The sequence below is a fragment of the Eutrigla gurnardus genome (genome assembly GCF_963514095.1).
Source record: "Eutrigla gurnardus genome assembly, chromosome: 16".
NCBI classification, from domain to species: domain Eukaryota; kingdom Metazoa; phylum Chordata; class Actinopteri; order Perciformes; family Triglidae; genus Eutrigla; species Eutrigla gurnardus.
In genome coordinates, this window is record NC_139927.1 from 262,144 (window position 1) to 286,221 (window position 24,078).

Here is a 24,078-nt window from a genome sequence, read left to right on the forward strand (position 1 = left end):
ATACCACACCACTCGTGTCTCCATTTTAAAGTTTAAATGGAGTTTCTAGGTGAAAGTATGGCTGAGCTGACGATGTTTGACTAAAAAAACTACATATCCCACTACTAAATGTAGTTTTTAGTACATTCTTGTCCACCAATCAGAGCACACCTGCTGTCAGTTATGAAGATCAGTGCCACACAGTGCTGTCACCATGGCAACGGCCCTTGCTGCGTGTGTATGACTGCTTTGGAGCGTCTCTCCCCCTCTCACTATCGCTCCATTCCCCCTCTGCGTTGGGTCCGAACAAAAGCTTGCCACGCTCACACAGAAACTCCTATCGCCGAGATTTTCACACCGTTAGCGCCACAAGACTCTGATGAAGACACTGATGACTTTTATTTTTTCCTAGTGTCAGAAATGTGGACGCTAGGGCGAGTTAGAAATGAAGTGGATTTCAGCATTTTGACTGTGTAAGTCCTGTTAGATTCCTCTGAACTTTGGCTTTGGGAAGGGTCCGAACAAAAGCTTGCCACGCTCACAATGAAACTCCTATCGCCAAAATTTTTGCACCGTTAGCGCCACAAGACTCTGATGAAGACACTGATGACTTTTATTTTTTCCTAGTGTCAGAAATCTGGAAGCTAGGGCGAGTTAGAAATGGAGTTGCTTTCAGGTTTCTTTGAAAATCTGCTCCTCGATTTACATCAGAGCGGATGAGGCGAAAAATGGACTTGGCCGCGCTTAGAGGTTGCTAGTTCAAATTCTATAAATCTCACAGAGTTTTTGAGCACATTGTGAGAGACAGGACAAGTTTGTCTACAAAATTGGAAAATATCACGTCTGTAGAGCGAAGATTGTGGCCGGGAGGAGTTTGGAAAGGAAAAAAATCTGAGAAGCCCCCACACTCTAACTGATGATGTCACGCACTCTAGCCCAGAAGGTTCCACGCAATACACACCCATTATAAACTCAGGATTTCTCCCAAAACGATCATGGTCGTTGAACAGTGATTGATCAGAAACTATATGAGCTATTGAAACGCGGATTGACACACCAGGACACAAGACTTGTGTCTACGTTTTAGAGTTTAAATGGAGTTTCTAGGTGAATGAATGAATGAATGGTGAGCAGTTGAATGTGCAGGGAATTTTGTCAAATTTGAATGTTCCGCTCATTGACTTCAATGTTAAAAAAATGACGTAAAACGTTGAATATTTCTGAATTTATGAATGTTATGAATGTGAAAAGTAGTAGCGGGAATGTCCTGAATGAGATGAACGTTTTGAAGTTTGAATGAAGTGAATCGGTTGAATAATGTTGAAGGAGATTAGGTTTGAAAAAACAGGCGGAAGAATAATAATAATAATAATAATAATAAATATGTAGAATAACAAAGGATGTGAATGATTTCATCATTCACACCAACTAGAGAATGCAATTTCTACGAAATTGCGGTGTGAATGATGACTGCTGAATGGCTGGCGCTACGCTGGTATGATGACTTGAATGTGTATGAAGACGTAAAAGTAGGATGAATAGTTGGAAAAGTGGGAATTGTTTGAATTAGTATGAATGTCTTTGAAGAGTTGAATAATACCATGAATGTATGAGAGATGTGGAATATTTTAAGTTATGAATAATAGCTGACGCTACACTGGTATGATGACTTGAATGAGTATGAAGAAGGTAAAGTAGTATGAATAGTTGGAAAAGTGAGAATAGTTTGAATTAGTATGAATGTCTTTGAAGAGTTGAATAAAGTATGAATGTGTGTATGAAGAAGGTAAAGTAGGATGAATAGTTGGAAAAGTGGGAATGGGTTGAATTAGTCTGAATGTGTGTATGAAGAAGGTAAAGTAGTATGAATAGTTGGAAAAGTGAGAATAGTTTGAATTAGTATGAATGTCTTTGAAGAGTTGAATAAAGTATGAATGTGTGTATGAAGAAGGTAAAGTAGGATGAATACCACACCACTCGTGTCTCCATTTTAAAGTTTAAATGGAGTTTCTAGGTGAAAGTATGGCTGAGATGAAGATGTTTGACTAAAAAAACGACATATCCCACTACTAAATGTAGTTTTTAGTACATTCTTGTCCACCAATCAGAGCACACCTGCTGTCAGTTATGAAGATCAGTGCCACACAGTGCTGTCACCATGGCAACGGCCCTTGCTGCGTGTGTATGACTGCTTTGGAGCGTCTCTCCCCCTCTCAGTATCGCTCCATTCCCCCTCTGCGTTGGGTCCGAACAAAAGCTTGCCACGCTCACACAGAAACTCCTATCGTCAAGATTTTCACACCGTTAGCGCCACAAGACTCTGATGAAGACACTGATGACTTTTATTTTTTCCTAGTGTCAGAAATGTGGACGCTAGGGCGAGTTAGAAATGAAGTGGATTTCAGCATTTTGACTGTGTAAGTCCTGTTAGATTCCTCTGAACTTTGGCTTTGGGAAGGGTCCGAACAAAAGCTTGCCACGCTCACAATGAAACTCCTATCGCCAAAATTTTTGCACCGTTAGCGCCACAAGACTCTGATGAAGACACTGATGACTTTTATTTTTTCCTAGTGTCAGAAATCTGGAAGCTAGGGCGAGTTAGAAATGGAGTTGCTTTCAGGTTTCTTTGAAAATCTGCTCCTCGATTTACATTAGAGCGGATGAGGCGAAAAATGGACTTGGCCGCGCTTAGAGGTTGCTAGTTCAAATTCTATAAATCTCACAGAGTTTTTGAGCACATTGTGAGAGACAGGACAAGTTTGTCTACAAAATTGGAAGATATCACGTCTGTAGAGTGAAGATTGTGGCCGGGAGGAGTTTGGAAAGGAAAAAAATCTGAGAAGCCCCCACACTCTAACTGATGATGTCACGCACTCTAGCCCAGAAGGTTCCACGCAATACACACCCATTATAAACTCAGGATTTCTCCCAAAACGATCATGGTCGTTGAACAGTGATTGATCAGAAACTATATGAGCTATTGAAACGCGGATTGACACACCAGGACACAAGACTTGTGTCTACGTTTTAGAGTTTAAATGGAGTTTCTAGGTGAATGTATGAATGAATGGTGAGCAGTTGAATGTGCCTGAACATGTACAGAATTTTGTCAAATTTGAATGTTCCGCTCATTGACTTCAATGTTAAAAAAATGACGTAAAACGTTGAATATTTATGAATTTATGAATGTTATGAATGTGAAAAGTAGTAGCGGGAATGTCCTGAATGAGATGAACGTTTTGAAGTTTGAATGAAGTGAATCGGTTGAATAATGGTGAAGGAGATTAGGTTTGAAAAATCAGGCGGAAGAATAATAATAATAAATACGTAGAATAACAAAGGATGTGAATGATTTCATCATTCACACCAATAATAAATATGTAGAATAACAAAGGATGTGAATGATTTCATCATTCACACCAACTAGAGAATGCAATTTCTACGAAATTGCGGTGTGAATGATGACTGCTGAATGGCTGGCGCTACGCTGGTATGATGACTTGAATGTGTATGAAGACGTAAAAGTAGGATGAATAGTTGGAAAAGTGGGAATTGTTTGAATTAGTATGAATGTCTTTGAAGAGTTGAATAATACCATGAATGTATGAGAGATGTGGAATATTTTAAGTTATGAATAATAGCTGACGCTACACTGGTATGATGACTTGAATGAGTATGAAGAAGGCAAAGTAGGATGAATAGTTGGAAAAGTGAGAATAGTTTGAATTAGTATGAATGTCTTTGAAGAGTTGAATAAAGTATGAATGTGTGTATGAAGAAGGTAAAGTAGGATGAATAGTTGGAAAAGTGAGAATGGTTTGAATTAGTATGAATGTCTTTGAAGAGTTGAATAAAGTATGAATGTGTGTATGAAGAAGGTAAAGTAGGATGAATACCACACCACTCGTGTCTCCATTTTAAAGTTTAAATGGAGTTTCTAGGTGAAAGTCTGCCCGAGCAGAAGACGTTTGACTAAAAAAACGACATATCCCACTACTAAATGTAGTTTTTAGTACATTCTTGTCCACCAATCAGAGCACACCTGCTGTCAGTTATGAAGATCAGTGCCACACAGTGCTGTCACCATGGCAACGGCCCTTGCTGCGTGTGTATGACTGCTTTGGAGCGTCTCTCCCCCTCTCACTATCGCTCCATTCCCCCTCTGCGTTGGGTCCGAACAAAAGCTTGCCACGCTCACACAGAAACTCCTATCGCCAAGATTTTCACACCGTTAGCGCCACAAGACTCTGATGAAGACACTGATGACTTTTATTTTTTCCTAGTGTCAGAAATGTGGACGCTAGGGCGAGTTAGAAATGAAGTGGATTTCAGCATTTTGACTGTGTAAGTCCTGTTAGATTCCTCTGAACTTTGGCTTTGGGAAGGGTCCGAACAAAAGCTTGCCACGCTCACAATGAAACTCCTATCGCCAAAATTTTTGCACCGTTAGCGCCACAAGACTCTGATGAAGACACTGATGACTTTTATTTTTTCCTAGTGTCAGAAATCTGGAAGCTAGGGCGAGTTAGAAATGGAGTTGCTTTCAGGTTTCTTTGAAAATCTGCTCCTCGATTTACATTAGAGCGGATGAGGCGAAAAATGGACTTGGCCGCGCTTAGAGGTTGCTAGTTCAAATTCTATAAATCTCACAGAGTTTTTGAGCACATTGTGAGAGACAGGACAAGTTTCTCTACAAAATTGGAAGATATCACGTCTGTAGAGTGAAGATTGTGGCCGGGAGGAGTTTGGAAAGGAAAAAAATCTGAGAAGCCCCCACACTCTAGCTGATGATGTCACGCACTCTAGCCCAGAAGGTTCCACGCAATACACACCCATTATAAACTCAGGATTTCTCCCAAAACGATCATGGTCGTTGAACAGTGATTGATCAGAAACTATATGAGCTATTGAAACGCGGATTGACACACCAGGACACAAGACTTGTGTCTACATTTTAGAGTTTAAATGGAGTTTCTAGGTGAATGAATGAATGAATGGTGAGCAGTTGAATGTGCAATGAATTTTGTCAAATTTGAATGTTCCGCTCATTGACTTCAATGTTAAAAAAATGACGTAAAACGTTGAATATTTCTGAATTTATGAATGTTATGAATGTGAAAAGTAGTAGCGGGAGTGTCCTGAATGAGATGAACGTTTTGAAGTTTGAATGAAGTGAATCGGTTGAATAATGTTGAAGGAGATTAGGTTTGAAAAAACAGGCGGAAGAATAATAATAATAATAATAAATATGTAGAATAACAAAGGATGTGAATGATTTCATCATTCACACCAACTAGAGAATGCAATTTCTACGAAATTGCGGTGTGAATGATGACTGCTGAATGGCTGGCGCTACGCTGGTATGATGACTTGAATGTGTATGAAGACGTAAAAGTAGGATGAATAGTTGGAAAAGTGGGAATTGTTTGAATTAGTATGAATGTCTTTGAAGAGTTGAATAAAGTATTAATGTGTGTATGAAGAAGTTAAAGTAGGATGAATAGTTGCAAGAGTAGGAATAGTTTGAATTAGTATGAACGTCTTTTAAGAGTGGAATAATACCATGAATGTATGAGACATGTGGAATATTTTAAGTTATGAATAATAGCTGATACTACGCTGGTTTGATGACTTGAATGTGTATGAAGAAGGTAAAGTAGTATGAATAGTTGGAAAAGTGGGAATGCAAGGGTTTCAATTATAAAGTTGAAGCTGAATGCAGCAGAACCGAAACCTACAGAAGTATGATATCCCTACCAGGTTACCAGATGGTCAATGGCTGGTCGGAACTCCCTGGTCTGTGCCAACAGTCTTCGGCCTTGCTCTTCCAGGTGGCTGAGTATATTTAATGGAGCAGAGAGGAATATATTGCTGTACTTTTTGTGTAAGCATTGAGCAATGGCCTCCAGATTTGCTCCCTATTCCAAAGTCTCCTCATACACCTTCTTCCCTCGTCCACCTGATGAAGCTAAACTCAATTTGTGGCTTGAAAAGTTCTATATACCCATTATATACACAAGACATTTTTAAGGTTTTAATGGAGTTTCTAGCTGAGTTTGAATAAGCAGACAAGAAACAAGCTTGAAAAAGTGTGAAAATGTCTAGGTCCTGCACATGTCTGTGTGTGATCCTGCTTATAACAAAAAAAAGGGCACATTATGTAGCGGTGGTTTCAAAGACATGTCAGTAAATTGGTCTTTTTACAGTATATTTTGAACATTTAGTGTTATCAGCTAATCTCCAGTAGAAAATCCCAGCGCTCAAATCATGGACCTTTAAATCATGTTGTAATTATGTAACAAGTTTTACAAATTCACTCATATATAAAAAGTATTCATAGTTAACTGCTACAACAAAATTACTACAATTATTTAAATGATTGGGTGGATCCCTTCAAGATAGATCAGGCATACAAAGTTGCAATATTCTGTACAAAATCTTTATTGAAATTTTGCACAAGCTTGAAATAAAAACAGATGATCTGATCTTGTTGACAGAACTTTGCATCATCAGCCTTCGACCCTCAAAGCATGTCAGGAAAAACTCCCTTAAAACCCTCTTTAGGGGAGAAAAAAAGTGGAGAAACCTTTAGGTAGGCCAAGTCTTTGAGGGATCCCCTACCAGGACGGCTGAGCATGGAGTATTTGCAAAAGTTCTGTTGAAGACCGTGGCTCTGCATCAGGAATGATTGCTGCTGTTGCAGTGGCTGTGTTGAGTTGAGTTGAACTCTCACTGGTGCTGAAGACTCTCTCAAAGCAGCATTTCCTGTGAACAAGATGACAGACGTCATAATAGAGCAAAACAACATTGTAAAATATGAAGTAAATAATCCGATTTTTTTCAAACTTCACATTCGATTTGTAATCAAATATTGTGTTGGCCTTTTGTCTTTGTTCAAAAGAAATACAGGAGACAGAGAGCAAATGCAGGGAGAGAAGTGGATGACACAGAAAAGGTCCCCAGCTGGATAGTATGTATGTGTCTTAACCATGAAGCCGCCTGACTGAACCCGCTGCTCTCCACCATAAATAGATGACATGGATTACAAATATCAAATATCTTAATCATTACAGCACAGTTTTTATGTTTACCTCTGCAAATGAAAATGTTATAAATTTCAAGATCAAGTCATTAACTATTATGGAAGTAAAAGTGGATTATTTTTTGGGATTAGTTCACTTACAAAATGCTTGAGTCGTGCTCAAGATAAGCAACATGGCTGTGCGCCTGTGGTTTTCCTGATGTCCTGGCTCTGTTCTGTCAGCATGGCCTGGCTTCTGTTGCATGTATCCAACTTCACCTCTTTTATTAGACTAGTGGAGGGGAGAGATGACATCAACCAGTGACGCAGGTTATCAAAATGTATTGTATCACAAAAAGTATCTCGCAACATCCACGTGATTAAAGAAAAACATACGGTAGCAACATACCACACACAGGTCCAGATCATTCAAAAGTGAAGTGGTGGCCTCCTGGTATGGTGTCTCCATTCCCCAGGAACATGGACCTTGTAGGGTAGCAGTGAAGAATACAGTGAAGTGTTGCTGGACTTCTTCTGTCTTCATGGAGTGGCATGCTTTAAGGTATTTATTAGCTGTGAAGCAGTGGTGCACACACAGAGAAGAAACAGTTAGACAAATGCAGGGCTGTGTCCTTCTACCTCATAATGAATACCTCATTTCAAATAGTCCTATTCATTATGTGTCCATATGCTATGACCTGTTTTGCTCACTTACCATGTACCTGGGTCCAGCTCAACGGGTTGACATGGGACTTACATAATGTAAAAGCTTTTTGTTGCTCAGCTTTGATTAATTTGCAATATGACACATTGCATTGGTGAATTTAGTTTTTGTCTCGGTCAAAGAATCTGAGGCTGAGGCTGACCTCCTTCAAGTTTTGTTAGGTGTTTAGTAAAATTTTTGTTTTGGCCCTTAGAATTATGGAAGAATGCAGTGTGTATCACGAGTCATGATCTAGTAAACTGCCATTTGACAATGTTTTTTTTATTACATCTCTCTATTTTTGTGTCATCTTATCAGCGGAGTGTAAAATAGTTGGTAATAAATGTTAGCTTTTTTTTTTTTTTTTTAATATAGGTGAGATCGTCCCTCCATCCCTCCCTCCCTCCCAGTCCACGAAAGGCTGGAGCAGCCAGGACAGATGTTACAGCCTGGCTGCCAGGGACGACCCCACCACCTCTCCATTTTTTAAGTCATATTTTGTCAAACTGTTTAGGTACTTTACATTGTAATAATAAACTCCAACCTATTCAATCGTGGAATGTCGGCCCATAGTCATGAAATGCCTGAAATGAAATTATTTTGAAATTGTCATTTTATGTAGTTTTCAATGGTTATGTTTACACTGTTTCAGGGGTTAATACGCAGTACACAGGATTGTGATAACTGTAGTAAGTTTTCAGCACACCCGAGTGGAGACAGCACTGTGGTCGAGAGATGAAAACGCAGTCCAACAGTGTGTTTTTGTCAGTGGTAGCAGTGGTGATGAGTTGCTCGTAACCTTTAGACTGAAAAAAATTGAGTATCGGCTTGCTTGCCCTCGACAAAAGATCTTCATTGAAATCACCACAGACTAAGATGGGATGTTGATCCATTATTTCCAGTGCATCTAAGAGGCTTTGCAAGTTTGATAAGAAAGAGATGACACTGTAGCCTGGAGGCCTGTAGACAGCAGCAATCAGTGCAGTGATTGGAGCTTCAAGCTTTACAACTGTAAATTCAATATCAGTAGCATTCTGTACGTAATGCTTCTCGTGGACTCGGATATGATTTTTCACATAGATAGCGACTCCCCCACCACCTTTGTTGGCCATGCTAGGGGTGTTTGAGTACGAAACGTTTCTGTTGCGTTTGAACATGTTGTATCCTTCTAAATGGAGACTTTCAGAAACAAAGGATCCTTGCAGATGAGTTTCTGTTAGACATAACACGTCTGCGAGATGGAGTTCATGGTGACATTTCATGTCATCAACATGAGATGGCAGTCCTTCTATGTTATGATGGATGACTGTAAGAGTGTCTGGCCTGTTTAATGTTGCCGTCACATGAAGTAGAGGCATTAAATGTTCTAATGACGCCTGTGTCATGTTAACAAGAGCTGCAGTAATTTGAGGGTTGGCATATATTTTTTTCTCATCCATATCTAGAATGTGTAGTCCACTGAGAGAAGTTACTCTGCTGAGAGCTACATAGGCCATGCCAGGTTCAAAGATAGTTTTCAGTGATACAACTACTGAAGAAGCAGTCATGCCTTGAACTTTGTGTATCGTACATCCAAATGCAAGCTTTATGGGGAACTGCCTGCGCACCACGCCTTTTTGCCTCAGGTTCTCCTCATCTCTGTCTATGTACACAATATTATTGGCTGCACCGCCATTGCTGTGCTGGTTTGCCGCATTTTGATTGAAAAGTTCTATACCAAGTTTGCCGACGTGGGGACCTCCTTCACTGGTCACTATTTCTGCAATTTGCGCAAAAGTTCCATTGCAAAGACCAGATTGCACGTTAATGTTTCTGGTAACCATGACACGAGCACCTATGGCGATTTTTATCGAGTCAGGCAACTCATTTTTGTTCCCTTGGAAAGGTATAACTTGTCTTGCCATTCTACCAGTTGTAGGATCTTTTTTGTAGTCATCTGCATCTATTTTTATGATGTCTGAGTGAAACAGAGCCAACGCTGCAGAGTTGTGTGCATTAACTTGTTTGTTTGTAGCAAAAACATGCAGTTTGTCCTTTGGACAGTGTGCTGGTTCTGTGATGGCTTGTGAAAGCAAAGCCCTATCCTCCTCTGACAATGCCTCAGACTTTTCTTTGACACGGATTCGGTTTAGCATGTCGGCAAATGGGACATCATCTTTCTGACGCATAATGTCAGTCAGAGTGATCATCTGAAAATGCTCACACCAGAGGTCGATCTGAGTCTGATCATACACGCATAGAGGTTTAGACTGTCTGACTGGGGGCAGCTGATAAAAATCTCCAACAGCGAGAACTGACATTCCACCAAAAGGTCTGCGAATTCCTTTGATTTGCTTCAATCTTGCATCTACGTAGGCAAATAGAGACTTTGAGACCATAGATATCTCGTCGATGACCAGTATTTCAGCATTTGAAAGCTCAGCCCTGACTTCATCTAGTTTATTGCCAAGGCCTTGGAATGGCGGCTTTAGACTTCTCGGCAGTTTGAGGACACAATGCAATGTTGTGCCAGAAATGTTAAACGCTGCAGTGCCAGTGAATGACGTTAACAGGACGGTAGGTTTAGATATATCTGCTTCCTCTGCATTTCGCGGGAGTCTGCACAATATTTTGGATGCCTCTGCGTGAATGCATTTGATAAGGTGGGACTTGCCTGTCCCAGCACCACCATTAATGTAGAAGAGGAACTGTTCTGGATTTAAGCCACAGACACGCTTTAAGCACCAGTCTCTGATGGCGTAGAAGACAGATGCTTGCTTCTGGTTCAAGTTCTGATACATGTGGCGTAACAACATGGGATCTATGTTGGGAGCCTCTCTTGTGATTGCCGTTTCTGCTCTGGTTTCCGACCTAAGATTGAAGTCTGGTACATTCTCTTGTATGTTTTCATCATCGAGTTGTCTTTCCTCAAGTTCTTCAATACACTCTAACCTTTCTAATTCACTCTCTGGAGCCAGATTACACCATTCGTTTCTTATGACACCGCTTTGTTCGTACTCTTCGACGGCCCTTTCAATGTCCTCCCTGTGTTTCTCATATTTCTCTCTGTTTCGTTTGACTATTTCAGACACGGCCTCAGGGTACTCTGAACCTGGTAGCAGAACGCCGGCACATTCGTGAAAGGACTTGTAAGTCGGGAAGTTTATGCTTTTTAGCTGGTACTCTGAGCGATGAGGGAGGTAAAGTTTAAGCAACGTGCTGTGAAATTCCTCAGGATTATTTTCCTCTGAGTAGCGGCGATATTTGATGACAGAAGGTTTATTTTTTGTTCTCCTCTGAACATATCCCATCTCATTAAGCAGGGGAAGAACATTTTTACCCTTTACCTGTTTGCCATAGACAATCCTACAGGTGGCAGCAAAATCGGCCAAGCACATTGCCTCAAACTCTGGTGTTTCAGGTCTGGATTTATACTTTTCAGGTAATCCGCTCATCCACACATGAACAGAATCTAGTGTTTTGTTCTCAAGATACGAGAGGGGGTAACTCATTTTAAGCGCGTTGTCGTCCGTTTGTACAAATACAACGCTGCGTGTACACTTTCTCATGTGTAGGCCGCACGCACGAGCAACACACTCTTGAGCACTGACTTCTCTTTTTTTGGAGTACGCCTGCATAATCTGTTTCATTTCATCGCTTTCATTGACGTTTTCTTGACGCGAGTTTTGTATCATTGTTTTGAGGTATTCACTTAAACCATGTTCGGCCTTGCTGATGTAGCTGCAGATATAGGCAACACACGCGTGGGCACTGAGAACGAACTGAATGTCCATGTTGGCGTCCCAGGCATCAAGGAGGTCAGGATTGTAGCCATTTACCCAAGAGTCTTTTGGATTGCGTTTCACTATGACCGCACTGGATGTGGCTGTGATACACAGACATTCGTAGTATTCATCATCCGTGAGCTCACACAGAGCCAGAATCTGCTCGAAAGTCAGAGATGCGTTTTCAGGTGCATTTAGCAACTGTTTAAGATTTGTGAGCTTGTACGTCGCTTCTGCTACTTTTTTTGGATCACCATTATCTCCAGGTCTTATTAACATGGTTTCTGAGGCAGGTTGTTTGGGGAATCCAAAACGGCAATTAGAATTACTGTTTTTAACACATGTCTTTGAATGTGTTTTGCTGTGCATCTGAACTTCTGTAACTTTTTTGTACAGTGCGGGTTGCGTGTTTGGATCAGGCAGCTCAGCTGTGATGTATCTGGAAATAAAATCGCACACCTTCTGATCAGAGTCTACTTCAAACACAGGTGCACCTTCCACCCATATGAGACAGTGTATGTGTGGGCTTCCTCGGTGCTGAAATTCCAACCGGTAAAAGTAGTCAACAACTTTGCCAATCGGTTGTGCAGGTGACAGGATCAAATCTCTAAACAACGCCTCAACACGTTTGTCAAACATGCGCATTGTTGTCACAGGATTGTTTCGTAATATCTCGCACTTGGAAGACCAGTCGAGCTCATCAAAATTAATTTGCTCACCTTGTTGAGTCTTTATGGCTGTAATCACCTCTTTCCAACGCATTTCGGCAGCAGAAAAAGTACAAAAGAACGTGGGTGTGCCTAACTGTCTGATCATAGCAAACAGATCTTTTGTGGTTTTTTCCCAATAGGCTGGGGTGCCTCTCAGTGGCGTCATGAATCGGACTGCATCTTTGTTACGCACTAGTCTCTCAACCTCGTGTTTGTCTTGCAACATTGCATTGTTTATTCTGCGGCCATCTCGGGTAAAAGGCTTGCCTTTACGTAACTGTATTTTCATGCTGGAAGTGGCCAGGTATATTTCTGTAACAAACTGTGCAAAGAACAAGTAATTCGTATCTCTTGCGAAACGGTCATCGACACAGCAAAGCCTAGTTTTGAAATAACTGCAAGGCGTTAATTTAATACGTCTGTTTTCATCAAGCGTGTTTTCACCAGTGGGAAACTGAACAGGGAAAGCCATCGCCTCAAGTTTAGGTGTTTTAAAAAAGCTTACTGGTTTGTTTCCTTCGGCGGGGGCTACACAGTAGATCCCCTCACTAAAACTTAATATCTCCTCTGAAACATCAACTGGCTGGAGACATGACTCAAGAGCAATGCCGCCATTAGGTTCATCACCATCCTGATGTATGTTGTCTGACTGCTGCAGTGGTTGATGTTCATCACAAGATTGACCACGAACAACCGATTCAGCGTTTTCAGGATAGCTTTCTGCATCGCAAATCGCATCGTTCTCAAATCTGTCAATTTCCATCCAATCCTCGGCATTATAATCATCATCATCCATTTTGTCATCCTCATCCGTGTCCTCGTCTTCCGCATCAGGAAGTGTTGGGTCACATAACTCGGCTTCGTCTCGGATAGTTATTTCCTCGTACTGGGGATGGACTTCTTTTAGTTTGAGCAGAGCCCTCACAAGTTTAGGCCAAGTGACGGTTTGGAAGAGCTGATGACCTTTATAGCATAATCGCCTCTTTAGCTTTACTCTCATGACTTGGGATTCACTTCTTAGTCTAGGTAAGGCATCAACAGTTTCTTGGACTTCAGAAGGGACACATACCACGTTGCCATGAATGGCTCTTTGTTGACCTTTTGGAAGCGGGATAATTTTGGCAAACGGTAAGCATTTGGCAATGAGATGCCTCTCCAATATGTTTAAACCATTAAGTTCATCTGGAATATCTGCAAGCTCTAAATCATTAGCCATGGCGAGGGATGGCATATTGCCATCCTTAAGGTGATTATGACAAGTGTGACAGATCCACTCCCCCTTTCTCTCATCTGGTACTGAGCACTGGCATTCATCAGTACAAACATGAACAAACCTCCCTGTCAGGCAAGTTTCAGCAACATGTGGTTTTTTAAGGTATTTTGACCTGTTGCAGCGTCGCACTTGATTTGGAAATAATGCTCTGTGGCAAACGGTGCAGACATATGTTGGCCCATTTTTAATTTGAGATCGAAAAATCTCTATAGCTTCTCGAATCACACAGTCATCCCTGTGGTTACGCTGACTGTCATCTCTCAGGTTATGTTCTCTGTTTATCTGTCTGTACTTTTGTCTTATTCTCAACGCACAGCGTGTGATATTAGTCATTCTAAATGCAAGGATATTTTTGTATTTGTTTCTCATGAGGTGTCGCATTGTTTCTTTTTGTTTAGATCTGAATGCAGGGTCATTTGCATAACGATTAGTTATATATGACTTTTGTCTCTTCTTAAAGCCAGTGTCTCGACTGTAGCGTTCAGTTATATATGACCTTTGTCTCTTTTTAAAGCCAGTGTCTCGACTGTAGCGTTCAGTTATATATGACCTTTGTCTCTTTTTAAAGCCAGTGTCTCGACTGTAGCGTTCAGTTATATATGACTTTTGTCTCTTCTTAAAGCCAGTGTCTCGACTGTAACGTTCCGTTATATATGACTTTTGTCTCTTCTTAAAGCCAGTGTCTCGACTGTAGTGTTCAGTTATATATGACTTTTGTCTCTTCTTAAAGCCAGTGTCTCGACTGTAACGTTCCGTTATATATGACTTTTGCCTCTCTTTAAAGCCAGTGTCTTGACTGTAACGTTCCGTTATATATGACTTTTGTCTCTCTTTAAAGCCAGTGTCTCGACTGTAGCGTTCAGTTAAATATGACTTTTGGCTCTTTCGGAAGTTAGTGTCTTGTTGATAGCGAGTGGTTATATAGGACATCTTTCTGTTCCTGCACTCAACGTTTTGCCTGTAACGTTCAATTTGTTGGGATTTTTTCAGCTTGTTGTAGGATTTATCTTTAGCATACTTTTCCCTCTCCATCCTATTTTTTTCTACTTTCTTAAGCTTCCCCTCAGCAGTTTTGCAATGTGTAGCTTTTCTCTTCTCCAAATCCACAAGTCTTCTTTTGATCTTTTTCTTTTCTTGTTTGGTATGTTTTGATAGTTTTGGCATATGTTGATTGTTAGGTTTTGGTGTGTCTGAGGAAGGACATTCCTCTGCAAAATCATTTGCATCTAATGTAACGTCAGGACAGGGTGTGGACTCTGTAACTGAGCACGATGGCAAAGACATCTCAATATCAGCCTGTGTTACTCTACACACAGTGTTAAGGTCCTGCTCTCTCATGTGCAAAACAGCAATGTCTGCATTAGACTCGACATGTGGAGTGTTTTCATCTATAGTGTGAAACAGAACAGGCATCAGCTCATAGGGAGCACACGGGCTAGTGCCTAACATACGGAATAATGTGACAATCTTTGTTATCAGATCGCTTAACTGTGTGAAAATAAACATGACAGCTGTACCAGTACCGAATGGGCCATGGGGTAGGCCATTGGGTCGTCTAGAGTGTGGATCAAAAAAGCCATACCTTCCTTGCTGGTCTCGGAAAACAGCGATGCAAACGGAACTCATGATCAACAAAGCGTAGTTTACCCCTGATGACAAGCACTGCAGTCTGTCTGAGAGGTCCGGGTTTTCGCCTTCGCCAGCAAGAGCTGCAAATACACCAAACATTGATTCACACTTTGTCATTATGTGATGCTGTCTGTAGCCAAAAACAATCTCAGGAATTTCTTCTGTATTCAAGTGTGGGTGAACTTGTCGTCCATCAGCACTCAATTGACTGATAGTAAGAGTATACATTGTATGGCCTCTATCCAAAACAAGATCAAGTTCTGCACATTGAAGGTGTCCTAACTCATGCAGGAAAGCTAGAAATGATGCAGAGTTACAGGTGCACTGACTGTTTCTGGATTCAGCATATTTATGATGACTCTGACTGCGGGATGCTAACACCTGTGTAACACCAGCATGAGAAGACTCAGGAAAATGTACCTCTCTGTTGCCATGAAGATGAGAACTCACTGTCTGTTGAGCTGGTTTTGAGTTTTGAGACTCACCACACTTCTGCCAGCGCAGTTTGGATGCTTTAGACCTCTTTCCTTTCTGAGGCATGATGAGGAAGTATTGTCAGTTTGATAACTGGCAAGGTCGGTTTCAAGTATTGACAGTTTGATAACTGTCAAGGTCGGTCTGAAGTATTGTCAGTTTGATAACTGGCAAGGTCGGTTTTTCAAGTATTGTCAGTTTGATAACTGGCAAGGTCGGTTTCAAGTATTGACAGTTTGATAACTGTCAAGGTTGGTCTGAAGTATTGACAGTATGATGACTGGCAAGTTCGGTTTCAAGTATGATATGTTTTATTTCTTTTCAAATCTTATTCATTTCAAATCTTGCATGGCTGTTGCATTCTCTGCTAACAGACCGACTGGGGTGAAATACAGGGAGAGAGAAAATCTAGAGAGACAACAGTCAGAGTAGAACAGACAGGTTTGGAAACCATAAAATCTTGGCCCTTCGGCAACTTCTGCCAAATCGAGGCCGATAGAGTGAAATACAGGGAGAGAGAAAATCTAGAGAGACAACAGTCAGAGTAGAACAGACAGGTTTGGAAACCATAAAATCTTGGCCCTTCGGCAACTTCTGCCAAATCGAGGCCGACAGAGTGAAGTAGAGGGAGAGAGAAAGAAGGCAGAGACAGTAGATTGAGCAAACAGAGGATAGATGGGTTGGGGGGGTTGGGATCAGAGACACAGGATGGACTTCAAGGGCAATCTTCTTTTGCAGAGTGTGAACCAGAAAGAAGAAAAACTATCATTAATTTCAATAAACTTGTTCCTCGTGGAAAATGCATTGTATGTTCAGCCATGTGACTGTAAACATGTACAAAACAACACAAAAACAACGTGCAATAAATGGCATAATTGTGCAGTCTTAGAAAGTTGTTGACAATGAAATAAGTTTTAAGGTAGCATTTCTGAATGGCCTAATTCACACCTTATAGTCTAGTCTGAGTGCAGACTTTTAACTTTCAACAACTGTCAGGTGATCAGTGTGCCAGCAGAAATGGAGCCAAAGAGAGTGCACAGCACTGACAGTACACTGCCATGATCAAAAGGTTGTGTTGGAGTATGTTGCTGTGATAAGAGGATACTGTTTGAGTGTAGCGGCGGACCAAGCTCAGGTTGTGCGCAAATATTAGTGATGTCCAAATGAAGCTTCGTGAAGCATTTTCTTTATTTTCTGAGGGTTGAAAGCAATGGAAATATCTCGGCCTTCAACCCTTTGTTGAACAGAGAGCGCCATCTATTGGGCAAATATGCACTTCAAATTCACAAACAGTTTTAATTAATCGAATTTCAAACAAATCAAAGTTACTCTTTTTAGTACAACAAATTGCACATGATAATAATTAATCTAAAAAGGAAATGAAAGATGAATTTTGGCCCATGTGTCCTTTAATCTAAGGGAGTTTAACAGTTATCCAGTCGTGAGATGTACTGAGTTACCATTCAGATTTTCCTTAACTCACCAATCAAGCACAGAGGCTGAATATTCTTCTTCTTTGTCTAGGAGAGGAAACAAGAGTTTAGTCTGATGTGCTCTCTCTCTCTCTTAGTATGTGTTAGACAGCTTGCTGGTAAAAAAAAAAAAAAAAAAAACTTTGCTTCCATTTTAGATGATGTAGATGCAAATATCACAGTTTTTACCCAATCATATTAAATAATGTACACAAAGTCATTCATCATCATTATATTAAAATGTAAATATTTAAATTATACACACTTCAATGCAATTGTGAATTCAAATGAATCATTAGTGTAATTTCGTGTTAACACTACTGGGTCAAGATGATCTTCATAAAATTGTAAATAAAATAAAAACGAATTAAAAACTGTATTTAACTGTCCAGTATAAAACACGAAGCCATATGAACATTAACGAGAGGGGTTTAGAGCACAAATACAGTTAGTTAACTTACTTTACCTGGCTTACTGCTGGCTAACAGCTAAAACTGTTAGAAACATTAGGACAAGCATAGGTGCACTGGAGTTAACCGCGTCGGTAAATGAAGTCGGGCTACTTAATATGGCCGACTCGAATGGCGGATTTGAATCGGCTGAAATGAACGCCGACGTGGGCCGATTCGAGCGACCACACCAAGGAGACTCATGTAACGGACGCCGACTCTCTCAAAGACGCCGATTTTCGGTCCGGTGTGGACCCTTAGGAGCCATTAAAACGGATTCTTATGATTAGGCTAAAGTCAACTGACAGTTGGTTGATGTTAACATGACAGCTTTACATCCTAATCTAATAAAATAGAGTAAATGAGTGACAAAGTCCTTATTTAGGGGAGAAAAACGTTACTTTTTGTTTCGTCAGTTAACATCTACTTTAATATGTCCATGGTTAACGTAGCTAAACTTAGCATCAGAAACTGTCCGACCGCTGGTAACGTAACGTTAATGACGTGACGTCAAGTGTCGTTGCTAATGTTAACTTACAATATAAGATTAGTAATGGTAATTGTGTAAACTCCTATCAATTATCAAACCTCAATAATGTCAATTTCAACCACTTCAACCGGCTTATTTTACCGTTAAAGAGCTAACCGTTGGGAGAACATCTACCTACCTCAAAGACGCAGAGTCGGAGTGAAGGGCCGTTGCTCAGGTGACGTGACCGCAGTTGATTGAGGCGTTCAGGGACACTGGTAAATTACACTTTTAGACGGCTTCGGGTCTCTATATAGACACATCTTCATTAATTAGCACCATTTCCTTTATGTCAGTGTAAAAGGTTATGCAGCCCAGGTTTAAAGAGACTTAGCAACTTTTCCATAAAGGTTCTTGTGGAAATAACAGTCCTTCATTTACACAGCCAAACAGCCCAGAGACACATCAGTGCCATAACGGTCCTTGTAAACATTGTCACGCACGAAAGCCCGTGAGTGTTCTAAGCAGTCATTACACCTACGGCACGAGAATGAACAAAATAAAATGGTGCATTCACTTGCAGTAGGAAATCTTAGCAATCAAGTCACGGACCTCTAAACAATTAACTAATAGATATCATAATTTTAGAGCCAGAGGTGTATGCAGATTAGACCAGCAGTGTTGCATTACAAGTCATTTTAGTTCAAACCTTTTATGTACAACATAGAATTCGATAATACAATACAAATAACCAAAACACACAGATTAAAATTGAAATTAAACATAAAAAGAACTGATTAATGAACTATTGGAAGTAACACAAAGAAATAATAAATTATGAAATTAAATATATAAAATTGATTGAAATTATATATATGAAAATAACTGATTAATATTAAAGGAACTGATTGAAATCACATGGATTAAGAAATCCATGCTGACCCAGCATAGTACAGGCATATCGATGCCTGCCACCACATCGATGTGCCTGTCCACCTGGATGAGGAGGCCAAAACATTGCTGGCCTGGCACCACCTTCACAACACGGCAATCCCCCTGTCCACCCACACGAACACTGTGGCTGCCGTATCAGACGGCAGCACAGTTATCAAAATGATAATATTGGAACTGGCAAATGAAGTGAAGGAAGGAAATTCCTATGCCGTAAAAAATTACGCTGGGTCGGCATCAATTTTTTTAGGGCCGAATTTGCTCAAGGCGTAATTTTTTACGGCATAGGAATTTCCTTCCTTCACTTCATTTGCCAGTTCCAATATTATAATTTTGATAACTGTGCTGCCTTCACAACACGGCAGTCCCCCTGTCCACCCACACGAACACTGTGGCTGCCGTATCAGACGGCAGCACAGTTATCAAAATTATAATATTGGAACTGGCAAATGAAGTGAAGGAAGGAAATTCCTATGCCGTAAAAAATTATGCCTTGAGCAAATTCGGCCCTAAAAAAAAAATTGATGCTGACCCAGCGTAATACGGCCATTTCTACTTGCCAACCAATTGACGTACCTGCCCACCTGGAGATGGAGGTGGGCAGGTACCATCGATCAAATTAAAAATCAGGGAGGTGGAGCCAGAGATGGCTCATCTTATCACTGTGGAGGGGTGTGTAGTCGCCATAAGTGATATAATTCAATAATACAATTAATACAAATAACCAAAACACTTAAAAAAATAAAATTAAACATAAAAATAACTGATTAATGAATGATTGAAAGTAAACACACAAAGAAATAATAAATTATGAAATTAAATATAAATTTGATTGAAATTACATATGAAAATAACTGATTAATATGAAAGGAACTGATTGAAATTACACAAATAAAAATAACTGATTAATATGAAAGGAACTGATTGAAATTACACAAATAAAAATAACAGATTAATATGAAAGGAACTGATTGAAATTACATAATAAAAATAACTGATTAATATGAAATGAACTAGTTTCATAGCAAAACATACACGTCCTCAACTGGAGCTTTTCCGATGGCAGGGCAATCCCCCTGTCCACCCACACAAACACTGTGGCTGCCATATCAGACGGCAGCCACAGTTATCAAATTTACTTTTTTTTTTAAGAACTGGCAAGGTAACTGCAGGAAGGGAATTCCTATTACATAAAAATTATGCTTTGAGCAAATTCGGCCCCAAAAAAATCCATGCTGACCCAGCAATCTATGCTTGACACCCCATCAATGTGCCTGTCCACCTGGAGGAGGAAAGAAGCTTGCAGGCACACTCCACACAAGAAGGACCTGGAGCCAAGGATGGCAGATGTTCTTGGCGTTTCTGGAGAAGTAGATTTCATAATAGGAACAGAACAAACAAAACATGAAGCACTTGATTACCAACAGATTAACAACAAACAAGTTACTATTTCACATTAAACCAGCGTTAACACAATTCACAGTACCCTTTAATAAGGGTAATCCGGTTGATCCGTCACCGGTAATAATCTGCCGATATTCGTTTTAAAATGTGGATCAGTGGTCTCAAAAAGTCTGATCAGAAGAGGCGCTCAGATGAAGATACATGCGTATTGTCTCATTTCTGGTTTTCCGGTGCTTCTGCCTTTACTGGATGCATATTTTTTCTGCTCTAGCTCGATTAATTTTGTTATATTCTTCATTACAGCATTTAATTACTCACTTTACTTTTAAATCTACACTTGTTCTGCTAATGCCAGAAAAGGTTAGACTTGCTTTAATTTTAATTTCTTTCTTGTAATACTTAATATGCAACTCTGTTAAGAATAGATAAATAAATAGATAGACGGCATATATGATCGCAAAAGCACACCTGATCCAACCAATCAAGGTGTGAAGGCAATTCAGGTAGGTGAATAAGTCAAGTCAGGTGTGTTCTTGGTTGGAATGAAAACCTGCAGCCAGAGCGGCCCTTTACTGGATCAGTTTGACACACCTGCTCTAGAAGATACTTACAGACTGTCTAGCGTTGAATGCTGCACTGCCTCTGATGCTTCTTTTCCTGTTCCTCTGTCACCCTGGTTCTGGGATGTTTAAAGGAGAGATAAAAACACAAGTCACATAACAGGTACATGTCAACAGATTTATAAGAAGTGGTCAAAGGAGAGAGGAGGGGAGAGCTCTCAGCTGTTTGCCACTGGATATTCAAGTTAATGAAGGTTAAACTTTTCACTGATGTGTACACCTCTTCACAAAGAATGCACAACCAATGAATGAGAAAAGTCTTGGAGTAATTAGGGCAAACAACTGACCATTGCCTTCTGTATTAACTGATAGGCTGATAGTCTGATTTAAAATGCTCTAGCTCTCACACTACACTCACAACTGTTACGCTGCATGTCCACCAGTGTGTCCTTTGTTTCACTGTCAAAAATCTAAGCGATCAGGGCTACGGTCTTGGATCAAGAAGCAGGGAATTGAGAGGTGCAACTCAATGCATTCCATATGATGTCCCTGTCTGCCTCAGGATGTTACAGCTGCGCGAGGCATTCTAGGTGCGCGAGACAGCCGTTATGCTATAAATTGATTGACAGCCCAGCCGTTATTCTACAACATTCCAAGGAACTGACAAGGTAGGTCACCACACTACGCTGACTTTTTGACAAGATGTATATTCCTAAATACCAGCAAAATATTCTATAAATATAATTCCGAAAGTAAATCCGTATTTTAAGTAAGACAGCGTCAGTTTCGCCAAGTTAATGTTACTGTATCACCGTATTGAAGACCAGCAGCGCAACGATAAAAAAAAAAAAAATAAAAAAAATAAAAGCCGTTGGCCGGCATTAGCTTCGCAACATTGTCATTTGGCCAAAAGTCACAAACACACGTTAAACTCACAGAAAGCAACTATAACGATTTAGCCAAAACATTTTAATATATTTTTTTACCAGTTTATCCAGAAATGGATAAACTCCAGTGTTGGTTCTGGTTAACGCTGATATCCGACGCGAATAACCGTTGGTACACCGTAACGTTAATTTCGGAGTCAATTTGTACCCTGTATTTTTAATACTATGACTGTAACTTCGCTCCCTAGTTACTAAATAAGCAACTATTAAAAATGATAGGCTAAGCACCTTTATCATAATTGAAATAATTAGCTTAGCTTACTGATAAGTTAGGTAACCTTAACCGCTAAATTAGCTACGTTAGCAGCTAAGTTAGGTAACGTTATCCGTTAAGTTAGCTACGTTAGCCGCTAAATTAGCTAACCTTTAGCTGCTAAATTAGCTACCCGTTAGCTGCTAAATTAGCTACCCGTTAGCTAACGTTCGAAAACAGCCGTTGGCCAACGTTGGCTGGCGTTCGAAACGAGCCCTTGGCCCCCGTAAGCTAACGTTCGAAATAAGCCGCTAATCAGCATTAACGCTAGGTTGGTAAGATCACAGACATAAAACGTTACGGTTTTACGTCAATCGAATCACTTAAAATATGTCATTTATCACTTGCCTGCATTCGCATGATCTTCGGTACTTCCACGCCGTATAGCCAAGAGCTTTCCCTCCCGGAGAGCGTGGCTATGGAGCGGTCCAGGGAGCCTTGAGCCTGGCTTTGACCATGCACCTTGGTCCGGCGGCGTGTTATAAAACCGGATCCGGAACTGCCACTTTGTTTTCATGTGGCAGGCTTCTTGTGCAACTCTGCGCGAAACGTTTATAGCGCCTCCTTGTGTATTGGAGTGTACAACATTAACAACAGTCATAATCTTCAAAAAGAGTTTATTATCGGGTTAATCTGTATATTGTAATTCATATGCTACTGAGAACAATAAATATATGTGGTTGCCATAAAACCTCATAAAACTGTATTTTTTGTTTCTGCATTTTCAGAATGGCACTGCGAAAAACGTTTGGGTCAGCGACGACGCCGTACCAGAGGTGCCCCACTGTGACCGTAAAGGTGTTAGCTTTGAGGCAAAGCATCCAGGTCCCCAACTGGAGCTTCAGTGATGGCACGGCAATCCCCGTGTCCACCCACACAAACACTGTGGCTGCCGTATCAGACGGCACCACAGTTATAAAATTTATTTTATTCGAACAACTGGCAAATGAAGTGGAGGAAGGAAATTCCTATGCCGTGAAAAATTATGCCTTGAGCAAATTCGGCCCTAAAAAATCCATGCTGACCCAGCGTAATACTGCCATTTATTGTTGCCACCCCATTGACGTGCCTGCCCACCTGGAGATGGAGGCCCAAACATTGTTGGCACCACCTTCAATAAAAATAAAAATCAGGGACGTGGAGCCAGAGATGGCTAATCTCATCACCGTGGAGGGCTGTGTAGTCGCCGTAAGTTTGTGGACATTTTCCTACACAAAGTTTCATCCATATATTTAAACCCTTGCATACTGAATAACAATTTTCACTGACTTGAAATCCATCTTACATTGCCTATAAATAGTACAAGCTTAAACTGCACAGCAATGAAGTGAGTGAAAGATAAACAAAATAAGCATGTTAGAAATGCAAATGACACATGGAGGCCTACAGTCATACACACACACACACACATTTTATCACAACCCAAATAACTTTTTATAAATATTTTTCATTTGCATTGTACCACAGCGAAATGCCTGACTGTATTTTGAGTTTTGATGGCATTTAATAAAAGTCCTTCCCCTGTCACATTTAGACAGAACCAGTGGAGAAATATCAGAAGGAGAGAGGCCGCCCCATCCCTCGGAGGGTGTCTGTGATCAGGGAGGTACAGAATCATTAAAATGATGTGCTTTTTTTTCAAATACGAATCTCTCTCTCTCTCTCTCTCTCTCTCTCTCTCTCTCTCTCTCTCTCTCTCTCTCTCTCTCTCTCTCTCTCTCTCTCTCTCTCTCAGCATTTTCTTGGAAGTGTATACCTCAACCACATTTTAGTAAAAAGTAAGCACCACTTACGCAGCATGTTTCTACTATTTTAGGATGATGCAGAGGTGAGAGTCTGCCTTTGGCGGGAGGCCATTCTCCACGAGGTGGAAGTCGGCATGATGGTGTGTGTCACTCACATGAGGGGGAAAGGTTCCCCTCATGCTCATGGGTACACACTCCATTCGACCTCATTTACAGAGGTCAAGGTGAGTAAATTGCTACATCATTTGTATTGATACTTCCTCTTTAGAATTAGT

General features: G+C 40.5%; 1 long non-coding RNA gene across 1 annotated transcript; it reads right to left on the minus strand.

The window, feature by feature from the left end:
- Positions 1-6,668: 6,668 nt before the first annotated feature.
- LOC311026817 lies at positions 6,669-7,937 on the minus strand. The gene is made up of 3 exons (XR_014598523.1): positions 7,410-7,937; positions 7,163-7,292; positions 6,669-6,744 (listed from the first exon to the last, which is right to left on the minus strand). It is a non-coding gene; the product is annotated as an uncharacterized lncRNA (long non-coding RNA).
- Positions 7,938-24,078: the final 16,141 nt, after the last annotated feature.